The sequence below is a fragment of the Lissotriton vulgaris genome, chromosome 12 (genome assembly GCF_964263255.1).
Source record: "Lissotriton vulgaris chromosome 12, aLisVul1.2, whole genome shotgun sequence".
Taxonomy (NCBI): domain Eukaryota; kingdom Metazoa; phylum Chordata; class Amphibia; order Caudata; family Salamandridae; genus Lissotriton; species Lissotriton vulgaris.
In genome coordinates, this window is record NC_141700.1 from 771,608,397 (window position 1) to 771,628,875 (window position 20,479).

The window sequence follows — 20,479 nt, forward strand, 5'->3', positions numbered from 1 at the left end:
TAAAATGGATTCCATGTACCCTAGGTACATTTCCAATTGGTACTGGGCCACCTTATCAGACCCTGTAACTCAGGGCATAGGTGTACCCAGGGCTGCCAGGGGCTGCAGCATGTATTATGCCACCCCTGGCTGGCCTCCTAAATTTGACACAACTGGCTGCATGACAGCTGGGGCAAAGTCGTGTAATCACCCTTTGCTGTAGGTGTAGTATACCTATACCTAACCCTAAAATGGACACACAGATTCCTATCAGTCACTCCTATGGCAGGCCTTGACAATCCTGAAGGCAGAGTGCTTGGAATCGTGTGAGATGGTGCTCTGGCATGAGCTGAGCCTGTCTGCAGCTTGCGGAACCAAGTCCTAATAGCTGTTCCATGATATCGCATACCATATACTCTTAAGTGCATTATAATCCTCGCGGTTAAATGCTAACTTTGGTATTGCTTTATCAAAACATGTCGAGTAAGGTGTCATACGAATTGGAATACTAACCCCTCGCCAATTCTGGCGACGGGGTTAGCATTCCACCCTTCTAGAGGGACACGACATGTATGTAACTGTGAACCCCGGTTAAAGTTAACTGAAGCCTCAGCTCCACAAAATGGATGCTGCCACCACAGACACGAGTCTGACCCCCTGCAGCTGGGAGTCCTTCCAGCGAGGGGAGCCTGGACAAAGGGTTTCCTGTCAGGGGCGGTGCTAGCACCGTCCCAGACATGGTTTTGTGTATCCTGGGTAGGCAGGGCTTTACAGGAAGGTGACTGCTGAGTGGCACCCCGGTGCTCACTACGCATAGGCCGGTCTGAACCAGTTCCAGGGGCACACCAGCCCCTGGCCTGGGGAAGTCCGGCATGGCTGAGGGGTGTAACCACCCCCCACCTAGTCCCACCCATAGGCAGGACCTAGTCACCGGGTCAGCCCCCTTTTTTAGTATAAAGATGGGAGCGGGCCCCCTGTTAAAATTAGATCATCTTTGGAATCAAGATACCACTTTCTTCGAAAGGACTTCACGATTTCTTCTTCAAGATTCTCCCTTGTGGCTAAGGAGTAGTCACCCTGCATCCGCAGGCACCATCCTAAAGAACACTGCGGTCTGCTGCAAGTCCTTCATCACGAATCCGACGACCCAGCTCGACGAGACCCGGCTTCCCTGGCCCCTCTGACCTCTACTCACCTCTACAGCCCAGCTGAGAACCGTGAGTGCGACGAGACCTCAAGGGACCGACGATCGCCAAGACTGCACGACATCTTTACTGCAAGCCCACCGTGTCCTCCACTGGTGAGTGCTTTGGGGTCCGAGAAGCCCCGACCCTGCGCAGCTCCAGCACCCAAGATCAGCCCCCCTGCATCTCCACGATCTGCGTGGGGCCCTTCTGCTGTTTGCTGTGCACCGCGTTGTTTGGCTACTAGCCGGCTGGCTTGTGGCCCTCTGAACGACGCCCAACGACTTCACGACTGCTGGTCTGGTTGCTCCAGGCTGGCCTTTGCTTCCTTCTTCAAGAGAGGCACCCCGGACCCTCCTGGTCCACTCCAGACGCCATTTTAGGTCCACCGCGTGGGCTTGAATTTGCCAAGGCTTTGTTGCCCAATCCTGGGTCCAGCGACGCCGACAGCTTCTATCTTCGTGGGACAGCTCGATCCTCCATCCTGGTCGCCGACAACGCCTCCTGGTCCGTGAGATCTTCGAGTCAAGCGTCACCCACTCACCTAGTCGAGGTGGCTACCATCCGGTGCCCTCCTGGTGCCCACTGACTACTGGCTAGTAGTCTCGAACTTGGTCCCCTCTGCTTTCAGGTGTCATCTATCTTCAAGATCCAGGCTTGGATCCGACTGAACTTTCTTCACTGGTCACCGGCCAGCATCTTTTCTTCCGGCTCCTGGTCCGTCTACGAGGATTCCCGACGTCTTTTCAGACCTATGCAGCTGCAGCCCCTGGGCTAGGTAACTTCGGCATTTCGGTGCCCCAGCATAGCCTCACTATCCAAGGGTCAGAATCTACTTTCGTTTTCTCCCTACCAGGTCGGGTTCGCCCGAGAACACTAACTTTCTAATTCCTAGCTACCATAGACTTTTGTCCCGCATCTCGCGTGAGAGTGCACACACTGCACCCGAGTCCCCTAGGCCTCCTAGACATAATCTAACGATTCCCTAGTCAAGTCCTAGCGATTCCAAAAGCTATTAGTACTGTACTTACCTGCTAGGAATTTCGCATTCCACTTTCCGAGTATATGGTTTTCCGTGCCCCTCGGGCATTTGTATATACTGTGCTAACTTAAGTATTTTTGTAAGAGTTTTGGTTTGTGCTTAGTACCCTGTCCTCATAAAGAGTACAGGGCTGTTGTGATCTTTAAATAAATAACTGTTTATTTTCATAACACTTGTGTGGTGTCCTTTCACTTGGTATTCAAGGGGTATATGTGTGGTAAACAGCTGGCTTAACGCGCCCTCTCGAGTCTTTAGCCTTAGACTGCTCGTATCCACGCTACTAGGATAGCTGGTCTATAAGGTTGACTTACAACCAATCATCAATAAGGGTTGCTGGACTGATACATAGTGTTCACTAGAATAGTGAGCACTGCATATCAGGCCACCTTCTCACACCTTAACCCTAGATATCGGTTCGCAGAACGGGGAGGATGGGTGGGCGGTAAGGAATCTATCACTAACTAATGTCTCTTACAGATATATCGTTACACAAGTAGTAACTTGTGCATCTGAAAGAGACACGTTAGTGATAGATTCCTTACCTTAGAATAGATACCCCAGCAATACCAACCCCGGTGGTGGGTCTGCGAACCAATATCACACCAGAAAGTCCTGGAGGACGGAACGTCCAAAGAAGCCATCCCTCCAGACTTGACTGTCCAGGCAGTAGTGTCTTGCGAACGTGTGCAGCGAGGCCCACGTGGCTGCCTAACAGATGTCCTGCAGGGGGACACCGCGGCCCAGGGCAGTTGTCGTTGCCGTGGCCCGAGTGGAGTGAGCCCGCAATCCAGCCGGGGGCTCCTTCCTCGCCATGGAGTAGCATGCTTGAATACACAAGATGATCCATCTTGAGATGGTCCTCTTGTGCACAGCCTTTCCCTTCTTCGCGCCCACGTAACCAACGAAGAGTTGTTCATCCACCCGGAATTGGCGTGTGCGATCTAGGTAGTAGGAGAGCGCACGTTTTGGATCCAGACGGTGGAGCCTCTCCTCCTCTTTCGAGGGATGCGGAGGCGGAAAGAAGGTGGGCAAAGTGATGGACTGCCCGATGTGGAAGGCCGTGACAACCTTGGGCAGAAAGGAAGGCCGTGTACGTAACACCACCTTATCAGGATGAACAGACAGGAAAGGTGGAGAAGAAGAAAGAGCCTGGAGCTCACTCACCCTCCTGGCAGAGGTGATGGCAACCAGGAATGCCGTCTTTAGAGTAAGGAGACGAAGGGGGCAGTTATGAAGTGGCTCAAAGGGAGCACACATCAGATAGGTGAGAACCAGATTCAAGTCCCACTGGGGCATCACGAAGGGAACAGGGGGGAACATGTGCGTGATGCCCTTCAGAAATCTCCTTACAATAGGGGACTTGAATAAAGAAGGCTGATCTGGTAGCCTTAAGAAGGCTGATAGAGCAGAAAGGTACCCTTTAAGAGTGCCCAGAGCAGAGCCCTGCTGGGCAAGGGAAAGAAGAAAGAGCAGCACTTCCGAGAGGGGTGCAGAGAGAGGATCCACAGCCTTTGCTGTGCACCATGCCACAAATCTGTTCCACCGGCAGGCGTATACCGACTTTGTGGAGGGACGCCTGGCTGCCAGAATGATATCGCAGACTTCGGGAGGCAAGTCAAATGGCCTCAACTGCCGCCGCTCAATCTCCAAGCTTGTAGGTGGAGACTGGACAGGTTCGGGTGCAGGACCGTCCCCTGCTGCTGCGACAGAAGGTCCTCCCGAAGAGGCAGACGAATCGGGGGATCGACTGACATGCTGAGTAGCTCGGGATACCAGTATCTTCATGCCCAGTCCGGAGCCACAAGGACGACCTGGGCCCGGTCGCGCCTGATCTTCTTCAGCACTCTGGGCAGAAGTGGTATAGGCGGAAAGGCGTACAACAGACCGCAGCTCCACTCGCGACGAAAAGCGTCTCCGAGCGAGCGCCGCCTTGGAAACTCCAACGCGCAGAACTGCTGACATTGCGCGTTCTCTTCTGTGGCAAATAGATCTAACCAAGGCTCTCCCCACTGTCGAAAGAGACCTTGCGCCACGTCCGAGTTCAGACGCCATTCGTGATCCATCATGCACCGGCGGCTGAGTTCGTCCGCCCTGGCATTCAGAGAGCCTGCCAGGTGTTGAACCACCAGGGTCACGCCCTGATGTTCCAGCCACTGCCAGAGGCGCAGAGCCTCCTGGCATAGGGTCCACGACCCCACACCGCCCTGTTTGTTGCAGTACCACATGGCGGTGGCGTTGTCGGTGAACACTTGCACTACGCTCCCCCTGACAGAGGGGAGGAATGCCTTCAGTGCAAGACGAATCGCCCGCAGCTCCAGAAGGTTGATGTGGAGCCGGGACTCCGCCGGAGACCAGAGGCCTCTGATCTCCGCCTCTCCCATGTGGCCACCCCAGCCCTGGAGGGACGCGTCCGTCACAACTACGTGCTCCGGCTGGGGTAGGAAGAGGGGTCTGCCACTGACCCAGTCGCGGTCCGTGAGCCACCACTGCAGTTGCTTCGCAGTGCCCTCCGAGATCAGGACATGATCGGACAGGTTGCCCTGATGCTGGGCCCACTGAAACTTCAGGTCCCACTGCAGAGCCCGCATCCGCCACCTGGCGTGACGCACCAGAAGGATGCAGGAGGCCATCAGCCCCAGAAGCCGCAGCGTCAACCTGACCGAGACCCGGGATAACGGCCTGAATACCGGAATCAGAGCCTGAATATCCCGAACCCGCTGTTCGGGTGGGTAAACCCGAAACTGCGCCGAGTCGAGAACCGCTCCGATGAAGAGGAGCTTTTGAGAGGGACACAGGTGTGACTTCGGCACATTGATGGAGAACCCCAGCAAGTGCAGGAGGTCGGCCGTAGTCTGGAGGTGGCTGACGACTGACTGGGGCGAGCCCGCCTTCAACAACCAGTCGTCGAGGTAGGGGAAGACTGATATCCCCTGTCTGCGCAGATGGGCTGCGACCACCGCCATCACCTTTGTGAACACCCGTGGGGCGCTGGCAAGGCCGAAGGGGAGCACGGTAAACTGAAAGTGCTCTTGGCCTACCATGAACCGCAAGTAACGCCGGTGGGCCGGCAGGACGGGGATGTGGAAATAGGCGTCCTGCAAGTCCAACGCTACCATCCAGTCTCCCGGGTCCAGGGCAGCCAGGACCTGAGCCAAAGTGAGCATCTTGAACTTCTCCGTCCGGAGGAAGCCGTTGACGTTCCGCAGATCCAAGATAGGGCGTAGGCCCCCTTTGCCCTTCTTGGGTACCAGAAAGTAGTGGGAGTAACAACCACGTCCTACTTCTGGCCCAGGAACGCGCTCGATGGCCCTCTTGGCCAAGAGGGCCGAAACCTCCTCTTGCAGAAGTTGCAAGTGATCCCCCGACACACGGTGGTATTGAGGTGGCATGGATGGAGGGGAAGACTCGAAGGGGAGGGAGAAACCCCTTCGGACAATTTGCAGCACCCACCTGTCCGAAGTGACTGTATGCCAGTGGGAGAGGTGATGGCGAACCCTGCCTCCCACAGGCGTCACATGGGCCTGAAAACTCGGAAGGTTTTGAGGCGGGGGCTGCTGAGGGAGGTGTGGACTGGCCTCGCCGCTGGCCCTGACCACCGCCACGGCGGTTCCCACGGCCGCCACCGTGTTGCTGAACATTCTGCGGCGCGTGGCTGACGGTCCGTGGTGGGGCGCCCCTTCCGTGGCCACGAAAGGAGCGAAAGGCACCCGATTGCTGGCGTGGGGCCGTAAGGCCCAAGGACTTGGCCGTGGCCCTGGAGTCCTTGAAACGTTCCAGCGCATGGTCTGCCTTGTCGCCGAAGAGGCGACGGCTATCAAACGGCATGTCCAGGAGGGTGGCCTGGACATCGGCCGAGAAGTTGGCGGACCTCAACCAGGCGTGGCGTCGAACCGCCACCGTCGTTGCCATCGCCCTGCCCAGTGAGTCCGTGGTATCCAGCCCACACCGGATAGAAAAACGTGCCGCATCTCGGCCGTCCGCAAGGGATTGGCTGAGTTTAGCCCTGACCTCCTCAGGGCATTGTGGCAGCACCTCCGCAACCGTGTCCCACAGGGTGTGGGTGTAGCGGCCCAAGAGACAGTTGGTGTTCACAGACCGTAGCCCTAGGCTCACAGACGAGAAGACCTTCTTCCCGAACTGCTCATATCTCTTGGATTCCCTGTCGGGCGGGGCCGACGGGAATGCGGATTGGGAGTTAGAGGCCTGGATGACCAGGCTCTCGGGGGTGGGATGGGTGGACAAAAAGCATGGGTCGCCCGGTGCCGGGCGGTAGCGTCTGGCCACGTTCCTGTCCACAGGGGGGCCTGTGGCGGGCTTGGACCAAGTGCCCAGCAGAACGTCACACAAGGCCTCATTGAACGGCAGAAGGGGCTCCGTGGAGCCGGACTGCTGTTTGAGGACCTCAGTGAGGAGATTAGTCCTCACGGCCACGACGGGGAGCTGAAGGTTTAAGGCCTTAGCTGCCTTCGTCAACACTACGCTGTAAGCAGAACCCGCCTCCGAAGCCACAGTCGGGGGCGACGTAAATCCAGTGTCTGGCGAGGTGTCAATACCACTGGCTTCCCCAAGCTCATATGTCCAGTCCTGATGCGACTGGCAATCACGTGCCAGAGGGTCCTCGGACCCCTCCCATTGCTCCTCGTCACCTGGCTCCTGGAGACCAGGATTAACAGCCAGGGCCTCCTCGTGGAGATAGAAGTCTCCGAAGGCCGACAGAATCGGCGCCCAGCGGCGCCCCTCCGACACCTGAGTAGGACCGTAGGGAGCATTGGGGTCGGCAACCACATCGGCTGCCGGGGACGACACCTGAAGGGACGGCGCCGGCGAGGTCGTAAGGTCGACCGGCGAGGTCCCGGATCCGGAGCCGGATCCAGCGAGGTCGCGCGGCGCCGGGACCGAAGTCGCCAGCGGCGCCGGGCCCGAAGTACCCGACGTCGTCGGGGCCGAAGCGCCCGACCCGGAAGGACCTCCAGACGGAGCCGATCGGTCCGAAGGCGCCACGGGAACCGACTGAGGAGGGAGGGCCCTCATGGCCATGAGGTACCTCTCGACCTCCTCCTGCGACGCGCCGTGCCCAGGGACCCGAAGGTGTGGGGCAGGCGGCGACGCTTGCGACTCCCGCGGAGCCGCGTGGGCGGTGTCGCCCTAGTCCCCGGCCGCATCGAGCGAGCGTCGGGGCGGGTCGGAGGATCGATGGTGTCGCTCCGACCTCTCATGCCTCTTACCTGAGGACTTGGAACCAGACGATCGGTGTCCACTCCCGGAACGTCGATGACTCCGACCTCGCGACCTGTCCCTCGACCTCCCGTGGGACCGGGACCTGGAGCGGCGCGGGGCCGAGTGCCTCAGCTCGAGACGCTTGCGGGACCGCTCCCGCCTAGCCTTCGACGTCAGAGCCCGGCAGTCGACGCAGGTTCGATCGTCGTGGTCGAGGCCTAAGCACTTCAGGCACCGGCGATGGAGATCCGTGACCGACATGAGTCGGCCGCACTTCGAGCAAGGCTTGAACCCGGGCATCCCTGGCACCGATAGTCGAGACAGTCGACTAAGAGAAGATCAAAAAGGATCAAAAACAGTCAGTCAAAAAGTGACTGGGGGTAGAGCTTCTTCCGGATCTGCGCTAGCTGGCGCGGAAAAAAGAAGAACTGACGTCAGCGCGCATGGGCGCCGTCTAAGTACTCCGATGACGTCATCCCGGCGCTCACGACGCCGACGACGGACGCGGAGCCGCAGACGACGCCTACCAGCACGCAGGGGTATTGCTACGCAAAAGTTTCCGGATCCAGTCTGACGCCTGGGGATATTCTAAGGTAAGGAATCTATCACTAACGTGTCTCTTTCAGATAGGAAACCCTTTGTCCAAGCTCTCCGCGCTGGAAGGACTCCCAGCAGCAGGAGGTCAGACTCGTGTCTGTGGTGGCAGCATCCATTTTGTGGAGCTGAGGCTTCAGTTAACTTTAACCGGGGTTCACAGTTACATACATGTCGTGTCCCTCTAGAAGGGCGGAATGCTAACCTCGTCGCCAGAATTGGTGAGGGGGTAGCATCCCGATTCGTATGACACCTTACTCGACATGTCTGGATAACGCAATACCGAAGTTACCGATATGGCACGCGTTATCATGGAACAGCCATTGGGTCTTGGTTCCGCCAGCTGCAACCGGGCTCGGCTCGGGCCAGAACCCAATTCACACGATTCCAAGCACTCTGCCTTCAGGATTGTCAAGGCCTGCCATAGGAGTGTCTGGTAGGAACTCGGGTGTCCATTGTGTGGTTAGATATAGGGCTACTATACCTAAAGCAACGAGCGGGTACGCTACGTTGCCCCAGCTGTTGTGCAGCCAGTTGTGTCAGATTTAGACGGCCATCCAGGGATGGCATAATACATGCTTCAGCCCCTGGTAGGCCCTGGGTACACCGATGCCCTGAGTTACAGGGTCTGACAGGGTGGCCCAGTTCCAATTGGGTAATGCACCTAAGGTACATGTATCAATTTAGAGAGAGAACAGCTAGGCGGTGGGTCTGATTAGCAGGCCCGCAGCCCGAGAAAGTCGTAAACCAGTGAAACAAAAGCAAAAAGTCCGGGTGATCATAGGATTGCAGACCCTACTCTCCTACAATGGCGAACCCTGCCCCCCACTGGCGTCATGTGGGCCTGAAAGCTCGGACTAGGAAGGCTTTGAGGCGGATGCTGCAGGGGTGGAAGTTGACTGGCCTCGCCGTTGTCCCCGGGCACCGTCACAGCGGTTACCACGTGCGCCACCATGCTGGATGTTAGTCTGTGGCCTGTGGCTGGCAGGACGTGTGGGGGCGTCCCTTCCTTGGTCACGAAAGGAGCTAAAGGTAGCAGGTTGCTGGCGCAGGGCCGACAGGCCGAAGGATTTGGCCGTAGCCCTGGAGTCCTTCAAGCGCTCAAGCGCACTGTCTGCCTTGTCGCCAAAGAGGCAACGGCCATCAAACGGCATGTCCAAAATGGTGTTTTGGACATCAGCCGAATAGTTGGCGGACCTCAGCCAGGCGTGGCGACAAATCGCCACCGTCGTTGCCATCGCTCTACCTAGCGAGTCTGTTGTATCCAGTCTACACCGTATGGAATACCGTGCCGCATCTTGATCCTCCGCAAGGACTTGGGTGAGTTTAGTCGGGCCTCCTCTGGACATTTTGGCAGCACGGCCGCGACCGTGTCCCACAGAGAGTGGGTATAACGGCCCAAGAGGCACGGAATATGCTACTTACCAGTATGCATCTGTTCTTGGCATGTAGGGCTGCTGACATTCATATCTGTGCATAGATCGCAGCCTAGTGTTGGGTCCGGATGATTGCACATTGTTGTCCTGGAAGAGTCTTCGAAGTATCACAAGATAGGTGGCTCCTCCCCTGGACTACAGTGCGCTTGGGCATCCTCTCCATCCTCAGATTGTTTTTCGCCATTGTGGCAGAGATGGTGTGTAGTACTGAAAGTGATGACCATGCCTGAAAATTATTCTGAGTGCTACAGCTGCGACAGGCACCGGGGAGGAGGGTGGGCGAAATGAATGTCAGCAGCTCTACATGCCAAGAACAGATGCATACTGGTAAGTAGCATATTCCGTTCGAGGCATGTGGGCTGCTGAATTCATATCTGGGCATAGAATAAATAGCAGTTACCTCCTTAGCGGCGGTTGCCCGTGCCAGCAGCAGCAGTCTGAAAGAGAGTTCTGAGAACAGCCTGTCCTACAGCAGCTTGCTGTTTGGAGTGTACATCTACGCAGTAGTGATTGGTAAATGGATGTATGGTGGTCCATGTGGCTGCTCTACATATATCCTCTAGAGGAATGTTACCCAGGAAAGCCATGGATGCCCCTAGCTTGCGTGTGGAATGCGCTCTTGGGGGAACTGTGAAAGTGCGTTTAGCCTTTTCATAACAGATTTGAATGCATTTAACAATCCATCTGGCTCTAGCTGATTTGGAAATAGGGTTGCATTTGTGTTGTGGAGAGAAGGCAACAAACAGTTGTTTAGTCTTTCTAAAGTCTTTCGTCCTGTCGATGTAATAGAGGAGAGCCCTTTTAACATCTAAGGTGTGCAGTGCTCTGTCTGCCACCGAATCTGGGTTTGGAAAGAAAAACTGGCAGTTCTATGTTTTGATTAATGTGGAACTGCGAGATTACCTTTGGCATGAACTTGGGGTTGGTGCGCAGCACTACCCTATTAGCATGAATTTGTAGGTAGGGCTCCTGAATTGTCAGGGCTTGAAGCTCACTGACTCTTCGTAGCGATGTGATGGCGATCAGAAAAGCCACTTTCCATGTAAGAAACTGCATCTCACTAGAATGAAGAGGCTCAAAGGGGGGCCCCATGAGCCTGGTGAGAACGATGTTTAGATTTTTGACGAGTGAAGGAGGGTGTCTGGGAGGGATGACTCTTAAGGCCCTCCAAGAAGGCTTTAATGGCAGGCACTCGGAAGAGGGAAAGATGCTGCCTGTTTTGAAGATAAGCGGCCATAGCAGCCAAATGTATCCTAATGGAACTATACGCTAGATTGCATTGATACAGATGCAGCAAGTAACATATAATGTTTTGCGTGGACGCATCTAGCGGATTAATGTCATTGTTGGAACAGTATATGACAAAACGTTTCCATTTGGCTGCATAGCACGCCCTAGTTGTAGGTCGCCTTGCCTCTTTGATGATGTTCATACACTCAGGGGGCAAGTTGAGGTAGCCAAACTATGACCTCAGGAGCCAAATCGCTAGGCTCAACTGTTGCGGATCTGGGTGCTGAATGTCTCCACGGCTCTGAGTGAGGAGGCTGGGAGTGAGGCGCAGCCGTTGGTGTGGCACCACTGAAAATGCCAGGAACGTGGTGTACCAAGCTTGCCGTGCCCATGTTGGAGCAACCAGGATGAGCGTCATGCAGTGCTGCCTCAGTTTGCGCGCCACCAGCGGTATGAGTGGGGCTGGGGGAAATGCGTACGCAAATCTGCCTGACCAGTTCATCCATATCGCATTGCCCTGAGACTGCGGGTGTGGGAACCTGGCGGCGAAGCTTTGGCATTTTGCGTTTTCTTTTGTGGCGAAGAGGTCGATCTCTGGATGACCCCACTGCTGGAAGTATGGTTGGAGCACCGATGGGTGAATCTCCCACTCATGCATCTGAGGACTGTGCCTGCTGAGCAGGTCCGCCATTTGGTTGTCTATGCCCGGGAGATGTTCCGCCATGAGGTAGATGTTCCTCTGAATGGCCCACTTCCACATGCTCTGGGCTAGGTGAGATAGCTGCGTGGAGTGTGTGCCTCCCTGTTTCTGGATGTAATACATGGCAGTCATGTTGTCCGTCCGGATCAACACGACCTTGTTGCAGAGGTGGAACTTGAACGCTTTTAGTGCCATGAAGATTGCCAGCAGCTCCAAAAGATTGATATGCATCTTCTGCTGTTGTGCCTGTGAGAAGGTGGCCTGATATGCAGTGCTCACTATTCTAGTGAACACTATGTATCAGTCCAGCAACCCTTATTGATGATTGGTTGTAAGTCAACCTTATAGACCAGCTATCCTAGTAGCATGGATACGAGCAGTCTAAGGCTAAAGACTCGAGAGGGCGTGTTAAGCCAGCTGCTTACCACACATATACCCCTTGAACACCAAGTGAAAGGACACCACACAAGTGTTATGAAAATAAACAGATATTTATTAAAGATCACAACAGCCCTGTACTCTTTATGAGGACAGGGTACTAAGCACAACCCAAAACTCTTACAAAAATACTTAAGTTAGCACAGTATATACAAATGCCCGAGGGGCACGGAAAACCATATACTCTGAAAGTGGAATGCGAAATTCCTAGCAGGTAAGTACAGTACTAATAGCTTTTGGAATCGCTAGGACTTGACTAGGGAATCGTTAGATTACTTCTAGGAGGCCTAGGGGACTCGGGTGCAGTGTGTGCACTCTCACGCGAGATGCGGACAAAAGTCTATGGTAGCTAGGAAGTAGAAAGTTAGTGTTCTCGGGCGAACCCGACCTGGTAGGGAGAAAACGAAAGTAGATTCTGACCCTTGGATAGTGAGGCTATGCTGGGGCACCGAAATGCCGAAGTTACCTAGCCCAGGGGCTGCAGCTGCATAGGTCTGAAAAGACGTCGGGAATCCTCGTAGACGGACCAGGAGCCGGAAGAAAAGATGCTGGCCGGTGACCAGTGAAGAAAGTTCAGTTGGATCCAAGCCTGGATCTCGAAGATAGATGACACCTGAAAGCAGAGGGGACCAAGTTCGAGACTACTAGCCAGTAGTCAGTGGGCACCAGGAGGGCACCGGATGGTAGCCACCTCGACAAGGTGAGTGGGTGACGCTTGAGCTCGAAGATCTCACGGACCAGGAGGCGTTGTCGGCGACCAGGATGGAGGATCGAGCTGTCCCACGAAGATTGAAGCTGTCGGCGTCGCTGGACCCAGGATTGGGCAACAAAGCCTTGGCAAATTCAAGCCCACGCGGTGGACTCAAAATGGCGTCTGGAGTGGACCAGGAGGGTCCGGGGTGCCTCTCTTCAAGAAGGAAGCAAGGGCCAGTCTGGAGCAACCAGACCAGCAGTCGTGAAGTCGTTGGGCGTCGTTCAGAAGGCCACAAGCCAGCCGGCTAGTAGCCAAACAACGCGGTGCACAGCAAACAGCAGAAGGGCCCCACGCAGATCGTGGAGATGCAGGGAGGCTGACCTTGGGTGCTGGAGCTGCGCAGGGTCGGGGCTTCTCGGACCCCAAAGCACTCACCAGTGGAGGACACGGTGGGCTTGCAGTAAAGATGTCGTGCAGTCTTGGCGATCGTCGGTCCCTCGAGGTCTCGTCGCACTCACGGTTCTCAGCTTTGCTGTAGAGGTGAGTAGAGGTCAGAGGTGCCAGGGAAGCCGGGTCTCGTCGAGCTGGGTCGTCGGATTCGTGAAGAAGGACTTGCAGCAGACCGCAGTGTTTCTTAGGATGGTGCCCGCTTGATGCAGGGTGACTACTCCTTAGCCACAAGGGAGAATCTTGAAGAAGAAATCGTGAAGTCCTTTCGAAGAAAGTCGTATCTTGATTCCAAAGATGATCTAATTTGAACAGGGGGCCCGCTCCTATCTTTATACTAAAAAAGGGGGCTGACCCGGTGACTAGGTCCTGCCTATGGGTGGGACTAGGAGGGGGGGGGTGGTTACACCCCTCTCCCCTGCCGGACTTCCCCAGGCCAGGGGCTGGTGTGCCCCTGGAACTGGTTCTGACTGGCCTATGCGTAGTGAGCACCGGGGTGCCACTCAGCAGTCACCTTCCTGAAAAGCCCTGCCTACCCAGGATACACAAAACCATGTCTGGGACGGTGCTAGCACCGCCCCTGACAGGAAACCCTTTGTCCAGGCTCCCCTTGCTGGGAGGACTCCCAGCTGCAGGGGGTCAGACTCGTGTCTGTGGTGGCAGCATCCATTTTGTGGAGCTGAGGCTTCAGTTAACTTTAACCGGGGTTCACAGTTACATACATGTCGTGTCCCTCTAGAAGGGTGGAATGCTAATCCCGTCGCCAGAATTGGCGAGGGGTTAGTATTCCAATTCGTATGACACCTTACTCGACATGTTTTGATAAAGCAATACCAAAGATAGCATTTAACCGCGAGGATTATAATGCACTTAAGAGTATATGGTATGCGATATCATGGAACAGCTATTAGGACTTGGTTCCGCAAGCTGCAGACAGGCTCAGCTCATGCCAGAGCACCATCTCACACGATTCCAAGCACTCTGCCTTCAGGATTGTCAAGGCCTGCCATGGGAGTGACTGATAGGAATCTGTGTGTCCACTTTAGGGTTAGGTATAGGTATACTACACCTACAGCAAAGGGTGATTACACGACTTTGCCCCAGCTGTCATGCAGCCAGTTGTGTCAAATTTAGGAGGCCAGCCAGGGGTGGCATAATACATGCTGCAGCCCCTGGCAGCCCTGGGTACACCCATGCCCTGAGTTACAGGGTCTGATAGGGTGGCCCAGTACCAATTGGAAATGTACCTAGGGTACATGGAATCCATTTTAAAGAGAGAGCAGTAGGCCTGGGGTCCTGATTGGCAGGATCCCAGGTCGACTATGTCAAAAACCAGCTAAAACACAGGGCAAAAAGTTGGGGGCAACCATAGTCAGGATGTACCTTCCTACAGTGCCGTCCATAGTCCCTGCACAGTGTAATGGAGGACATGCGCTCCCCAACCCTGGAGAGAAGCGTCCGTTGTTAGCACTATCTGTGGGACAGGCTCTTGGAACGATCGTCCCCTGCAAAGGTTTTGTGGATTCCACAAATGCAGAGAGTTGTATGCACGACCGGTCACCAACACTAGGTCTTTTAGATGCCCATGAGCCTGGTTCCACTGTCCCGCTAAGCATTCTTGAAGGGGACGCATGTGCAGCCTCGCGTGCGGGACTATGAATATGCAGGAGGCCATCATACCGATCAGCTGCATCAACACCTGCGCTGGGAGCGATTGTTGAGGTCTGAACCTCCGAATGAGCAGCTGCATGCTGTTGACTCTGGCAGAATTTGGCTGCGCTGTCACCGTCAGTGTTCAATGTTGCCCCTAGGTACTGTTGCACATGGGCGGGCTGCAGGTGCGACTTTGCGTAGTTGAGTGAGAACCCTAAACTGTGAAGGAGGTGAATTGTGCGTGACATGTGGCTGGCACACTGCTGGGCCGACTTTGCCTGAACAAGCCAGTCGTCCAGGTAGGGATAGACATGAATGTGTTGTCTTCGAAGGTGCGCAGCCACCGTCGCCAAGCACTTGGTGAACACTCTGGGGTCAGTGGTGACCCCGAAAGGCAGGACCTTGAATTGGTAATGCTGATTGTAGATGGTGAACCGGAGATATTTCTTGTGACTTGGGTGAATGGGAATGTGGAAATATGCATCCTTGAGGTCCAGGGGCGCCAGGAAGTCGCCCTGACTGAGCAACGGCAGGACCTGCTGTAAGGTTAACATATGAAAGTGTTCTGACAGGATGTATTGGTTGAGGGGTCTGAGGTCTAGAATGGGCCGCAGAGAACAGTCTTTTTTTGGGATTAAGAAGTACAGAGAGTAGACTCCTGTACCTCGTTCTTCTGCAGGCACGAGCTCTATTGCCCCTTTTTGCAGCATGGAGAGGACTTCTTGCTGCAATAAGTGCATGTGCTCTGCGGACATAGGACGGTGTCTTGGGGGTGTGTTGGGGAGGGGCGGGGGACAGGGGGGTGGAGGTTAGCTCTAGACAATAGCCGTATTGGATAAGTTGTCTCACCCACCTGTCCGTGGAAATGCCGTCCCAGACTGGCAGGAACTGCTGGAGTCGTCCCCCGACAGGTGCTAGATGGTCGGGGGGCAGTGACAAGGCGTCACTGTTTGTTGAGAGCAGAGGATCTGGAACCGTTATTGCCACGTCCTCTGCCCTTGGTGCTGTTCCCACGGTATCCACCCCTGGTATTTTTTGTATAGGTTAATTGCGTGCTCCCTTTGGTGTACTGGGCTTGCTGTAAAGCCTGTCCTCTAGAGGCTCCCCTATTACCGGAGCGACGAAAGGAACTGCCCCGATACTGCTGTGACTGCAGAGCCCCCATGGATTTTGCTGTCTCAGTGTCCTTTATTTTTTCGAGGGTTGTGTCCACCTCAGGACCAAAAAGGAAGTCTGGGTTAACCGGCTGGTTGAGCAGAGTTGTTTGAATCTCGGGTTTGAACCCAGAGATGCGGAGCCATGCGTGACATCTTAACATTACACTAGTGTTAATGGCCCTAGCTGCCGTGTCTGCCGCATCCAGTGCACTTTTGATGGATGCATTAGAAATTAACTTCCCCTCTTGTATGATCATTTCTGCTCCCTCTTTGTAAATATCAGGCAGGTGTTGCAAAAACTGTTCTAGTGTGTCGTAGTGAGCCCTATCGTATCTAGCCAATAGGCCTGTGTATTTGAAATCCTCCAAATATTAGCCGCCTGTGCTGCCACTCGCTTTCCTGACGCCTCCAAGATCTTCGATTCTTTGTCTGGAGGAGGAGCGTCACCACGAGTTTGCCCTCTTGCGAGCATTGGCCACTACGAGGGAGTCCAATGGGAGTTGGCCTTTGATGTAGGTGGGGTCCACTGGAGCAGGCCTATATTTTTTCTCAATCCTTGGGTTTATAACCCTTGCTTTTGTGGGCTCTTTGAAAATGTCCGCAGCATGCTTGAGGACCCCCTTTAGCATAGGCAACATCTTTGTGGATCTTTCAGAGGTGGAGAAAGTGTCAAATAAGAAATCTTCCACTGGCTCTGCGTGCATTTCCACGTGATGGTTGAGGGCTGCCCTCTCAATCAAAGCGTTAAACGCTGCTGTGTCTTCAGTAGGCGAGGTTTTGACATTGTAGGACTGAGAGTCCGGTGCAGCTTGTGGATCATCAGGATCTACAGTTTGATCTACAGCCACAGACCATTATAGAGGTTCCTCCTGATCAGTGTCAGCGTGATAAGCGAAGGCCGCCTGACCATATTCATCACCCATGTCCTCCTCGCTTTGTGCTGGAGAATATGCCATCTGTTGTGAATAGAGCTCAACGTGTTCAATGAGAACTGATGAGGTGGCAGAGTCTTTCTTCCGTTTAAGAGGGATTTTATAAGCCTCCAAAGGATGTTCAGGCGCAATCTTCCGTTTATGTAAGGTAAGCCTGCCCGATTCTGAGTCGATGAAGAGTTTCGACTGATTGTCGTACGAGGGTTCCTGGAACACAGCCTGTTCAGGGGTGGGCTTCGAAGGCGCAGACAACGTTTTGGAAGGGTCGGTGCCGTTGTGGTGTTAGAGATGCTTGGCTCGAGCCGTTGGCGGAAGACCGAATTTAATCGGAGGGTGTCCGACCGTTTGAGCTCGCCGTAGTGGTCGAACCGAGCTGCTTCCGCGACTCAGTAGCGCGCTTGCTCGATTGCGTCGACTCGAGCTCATGGTGTGTAGTATGCACATCCTTCGGCGTCGATGCCACTTGCTGTTTCGCGTCGGCTTTGGTTTTCGACTAGAGTTGTTTGCTTAGTAGCGGTTTGAGCGCTGAAATCTTCGGCTCGACGGCCATCTTGGCCTGGAGGCCTTTGGCCTTGTCGCCATGTTTGTGCGTCGACGAGGTGACGTGCTTGACGGTAGAGCCCTGCTGCGACGCACCAGTCTTCGAGGCGACGGCCCCTTTCGACGCCGAAGGGTCGTCGATAGTCTTTGACTTGACTGGCGTCGATCCAAAGACCATCTCAGGTAGTTTCGGTTTCGATTACTCCTCTGTAGGTTTCGGTTTCGATTTTGAAGAATCGACCCATGGCTCTTTCGAAGTATTCTTAGCCTGGCTTGGACGCGGGGCTATAGAACGTAAAGGAAGATCTTGGCTAAGGCCTTTCGGCGATGCCTCGACCTGAGCCGTAGGGAGTTTATTGTCATTAGTAGGCCCCGCTACTGCGGGTGGGCCTGGATCGTCACTGGAGTAGTCATCGACGGCTCCGATGGCCCCGTCGTCGTCCCCTACCTCGACGACGTCTTCGTCGTGGACGTATTCCTCATCTTGTTCGTCCACCTCCAAGTTGGAGTCATGCTCCGACGCTGGTTCCGACCGCTGGTCAGGATCTTCTTCTACTTCTTCGTCGCCTTCTTCGTCACCCACCTCGAAGATATTGACCGGCTCGGGCGCAGACTTTTGCGCTGACTGTCTTGCTGCGCGTGTAACTCGAAGCGTCTTCTTGGAGCGGAACTTGGAGCAGGCCATACAGCTGGCCTCGTCGTGCTCGGGACTGGGTGCACATCGATGTGGGGGTCTTTCGAATTGCAGACGGGGCATCGTTTAAACGGGCTCCGATCCATCGTCGTCGTAGTTTGGGCCTTTGGTGTCAAAAGCGAAAAACCGCTTCCGACGTCCGGTTCGAAGAACTGGAGAAGAAACAGGCACCGAACGAGACAATACCGACGCTTTGAAGGCCTTTTGGCCTTAGGAAAGAGTTAATACAAAGTTTCCGAACTGGAGTCGAGAAAGTACATCCGAACCCAATGGCGGAAAAAAACAATCTGAGGATGGAGAGGATGCCCATGCGCACTGTAGTCCAGGGGAGGAGCCACCTATCTCGTGATACTTCGAAGACTCTTCCAGGACAACAATGTGCAATCATCTGGACCCAACACTAGGCGGCGATCTATGCACAGATATGAATTCAGCAGCCCACATGCCTCGAACGCTGTGCTAATGGACTGTAAACCCAAACTCAGTGAAGAGAACATATTCTTGCCATACTGTTCGCACCTCTTGGATTCCCGATCGGGGTGAGCAGTCGGGAATGCGGTCTGGGAGTTAAAGGCCTGTATGACCAGGCTCTCGGGGTGGGGTGGGATTGGGTGGACAGGAAGCAAGGGTAACCCGGAGCCAGGCGGTGGCGCCTGGCCACGTTCCGATCTACAGGGGGACCTCTAGCGGGCCTAGACCAGGTGCCCAGAAGAACGTCAGATAAGGCCTCATTTAATGGCAGCAGAGGCTCCGAGGAGCTTGCCTGCGGTTTAAGGACCTCAGTGAGGAGGTTAGTCCTCACGGCCGCGATGGGGAGTTCAAGGGATAAGGCCTTGGCCACCCGTATCAACACCACACTATAGGCAGCCCCCTCCTCCATAGTCACGGTAGGAGGGGAGACAAATCCAGTGTCTGGCCAAGTGTCCAGACCACTGGCATCCCCTAGCTCACCTGCGCAGTCCTGCTAAGGCTGGCATCCACGTGCCAGAGGGTCCTCGGGCCCCTCCCAATCCTCCTCGCCACCCATCTCATGATACTTAGGGTCAAAAGATGGGGCCGGGTCATAGAAGGAAAAATCTCCTAGCAGCATTGAATACGGCGCCAAGCGGCACCGCTCCGGCGCCAGACCTGAATCAAGGGTAGGACCAGGGACGACGTCGTCCGGGGACTGCTTCGGGGGAGACACCCTGGGGACAGGCGACGACCCGGATCCAGCGGGTCCCTGCGGCGTCGGTATTTAAGTCGCCGAAGCACCAGACGGTGCCAGGGCCAAAGCACCCAGCCCGCTTGGGGACCCAGTCGGGCCTCTTGGCCCAAAGGTGCCGCTGAACCAGAGGGAGGAGTGAGCGACGTCATGGCCATGAGGAAGGACTTGATCTCTGGCGTCGCGTTCTGCCCAGGTACCGGTGGGTATGGAGCAGGCTGCGATGCCTGCGGCTCCGGCCGCATCGCGCGAGCATCGGGGGGAGTCAGTAGAGCGATGACGCCTCTTCGTCTTCTTGTGCCTCTTACCTGAGGACTTTGAGCCTGAGGCAAGGTGTAGACTCCCGGAGCTATGATGACTATGGCCCCGCGACCGGTCCCTCAACATCCTTCCGGACCGGGACCTCGAATGGCGCGGGCAGACTGCCGGAGCTCGAGGCGCTTGCGGGACCGCTCCCGCCTAGCCTTCGACGTCAAGGCCCAGCAGTCGGGGAAGACTTGTCATCATTGTCAGGCCCCAGAAAATGCAGACACCGGCGATGGGGGTCTGTAACAGACATCAGTCGGCTGCAGTCGACGCAGGGTTTGAACCCGGGCATCCCTACCGGCACCCCCGGAGTCGTTCAACTCGAAAAACAGATCAAAAAGATCCAAAAAGTTTAGTCAAAAATTGACTAAAGGGTGCCAATTTCTCGGGGCCTGCGCTTGCTGGCGCGGAAAAAAGAAGAACTGACGTCAGCGCTTCAGGGCGGTGTCTAAGTACTCCGACGAAGTCATCCCGGCACCAACGACGGAGCCGCAGACTATGCCTACTGACGTGAAGGGGTACTGCTACGCAAAATTTTCCGGATCCAGTCTGACGCCTGGGGATATTTTAAGGTAAGGAATCTAATACTAACCTGTTTCTTTCAGATGTGTATCTACAGCCAAACACACTGCGAATTCCACGTTCAAGTAGGTTTACCTCAAACAATGTATCCACAGTCTAAACAAAAAGAAATATCCTTTGATAAGACCACTCCTGCTACAACCTGCCATAACTAGACCCTTTCTGGAGACTACCATCGTAAATGATCCTTGATAACCTGTACAACTGCCTCACAAGTGGACCAACCATGACATGTGCCCACCATTAAGTTGTCAAAATGTGTAGCCACAAGCACTTTTTCTGTTGGGTGTCTTGAACAATTTTAAAATTAAAAGTACATTTAGGATGAACATCAGCAAAGGACTAAGATGGAAAATAGCATTTCAAACTTCATGTAAATGTTACCCAAACACATATATGCAGAAATACAAAAAGGTCATAGTAACCAAGTATAAACTTTCATGGTTCTAC

The 20,479-nt window shown here is 54.8% G+C and overlaps 1 protein-coding gene across 2 annotated transcripts in view; it reads right to left on the minus strand.

Moving 5' to 3' along the window:
- The window catches only part of GIGYF1 (GRB10 interacting GYF protein 1), a 1,483,862-nt gene that overhangs the window by 181,662 nt on the left and 1,281,721 nt on the right, over positions 1-20,479 (minus strand). The window lies entirely within an intron of this gene.